The sequence below is a fragment of the Nematolebias whitei genome, chromosome 17 (assembly GCF_014905685.2).
Source record: "Nematolebias whitei isolate Nwh7 chromosome 17, NemWhi1, whole genome shotgun sequence".
In the NCBI taxonomy this organism is placed as follows: domain Eukaryota; kingdom Metazoa; phylum Chordata; class Actinopteri; order Cyprinodontiformes; family Rivulidae; genus Nematolebias; species Nematolebias whitei.
Window position 1 is genome coordinate 17,198,220 of NC_056514.1, and position 1,662 is coordinate 17,199,881.

The 1,662-nt window shown below is 42.1% G+C and overlaps 1 long non-coding RNA gene across 1 annotated transcript in view; it reads left to right on the plus strand.

Annotated features, from left to right (window-relative positions):
* The window catches only part of LOC119423770, a 16,150-nt gene extending 14,488 nt beyond the window's left edge, over window positions 1-1,662 (plus strand). The window contains exons 2-4 of the long non-coding RNA XR_005187476.1: window positions 1,160-1,332; window positions 1,473-1,553; window positions 1,631-1,662. This is a non-coding gene — a long non-coding RNA (uncharacterized LOC119423770). The remainder of the gene's footprint in view (window positions 1-1,159; window positions 1,333-1,472; window positions 1,554-1,630) is intronic.

A 1,662-nucleotide genomic window follows, 5' to 3' on the forward strand; every position in this document is an offset into this window, starting at 1 on the left:
GTTAAATAAAAACTTTCAAAGGTATAATCATTCCTCGTTCTTATTTTTGCTTAATGCATTTAACGCTGCATGTCATCCCTGAAATTCTGATGCACAGAATCACAAGTCCAAGTGTGAACGGTGTCACAGAGTAAACACAATAAAAACATGTATTATCTGCAGCATTGTTCATTAAAATGGCTCAACACTATTAATGTATTACAGAAAATATACATACGGTAGGCACTCTTAATGATATGGTAGACCGTTGCATTAGGTAATACATTCAACAAGTACTTATACATTTAATACTTTAAGTATTTTTAAAAGCAAGTACTTTTACTTAAGTAAAAAACATTAATGTGGTACTTCTATTTTTACTAAGAATACATTTTTGTCTGTTTATTTGTACTTAGCTTAAGTAAAGTGTTTGAGTACTTTCTCCACCTCTGCCGTTCGGACCAGCTTTCAGCTCATCAGACTGTTCAGAATTATATTTCTCCAAACTGAGTTTGTTCAAGCTATTCTTAACAATTCTACAAAACCCCTCTTATAAAAATGTTGGAAGTATCCCTTTACATTAAGCACGTTTTTCTCCGTGTTCTTGGACTACAGTGGTCCCTCGTTTATCACGGGGGATCTGTACACTGAAGCCCCACGATAAGTGAAAAACCGCGAAGTAGGAATATAGTAGTCCAAGTTGAAGTTAAAGTAAAGTAAACTTTATATTAAGGCTTTAGGAACCCTTCCCACACTCTTGCAATGTTCTAAACTCTTGAACCTACATCATTTTAACAACATATGTTACTAAATTTTACTAACCAGGCTCTGCAGAACAGGAACGGCTCGGTTCTGGTCTGACCCGATGGATGGAAAAAAGTCCCGGTGCAGCGTGACTGAAGCCCACCGCTCCGTCCAGCTTGCGTCCTTGTGCTGCTGTTCCAGGAACAAGGCTGCCCAGGATTTAGTCTACCACTTCTGGCCCGGTTCGGACCAGCACCGCGCGACCAGAACCAGGCTGAACCCCACAGCCGTCTGTCGCCTGCAGCTCCCAGGATCCGGGTCACACTGAGTCCAGATCAACTGCAGCCCAGCTACTCACCAGTGAAGACAGTTTTTGTGTAGTGTTTGTGTTTGTGTGTGTTGCTGTCTCTAATCCCTGCGTCAATATTTTTCTCAGGCTGATCGGTCCAGGAGACACTTGACTCAAGCTGTGAATAAGAGGAAGAGTAAGCGTAAAACCTGCCGCCCCAGCATCTTCTCTCTCCTCAGCCACGACTCGAAATCCAACCCCCTACAGACGAGTTTCCATGACAACACAAAGGCAGCAGACTGTTAGCAGGGGATAAAGGGGTATGTGCTAGCAGAGTTGCATAGCGCCATTATTTAATTTGATGCTGCTTAATTACACAGATACGTTTCTTTAAGGTTTGCAATTGAAATACACACCATCTTGTAAAATAAGTCTGTTAAATAAATAAATATATTCTCAGGTGACCAGAGTGAGGAGACAAGTGAAGCTTGATCCACCAAAGAGAGGGAAGTCGGGTCGTTCTGAAGCGTTCTCCGTCTTGGTGAGCTATCATGCCATGTTTATCGTCTCTGGAGTTTAATATTTGATTTGTGTTTAATCGAGACCTGTCCTCTGCAGGGACATCCACGGGCTGATGGTCAGAGCGATGG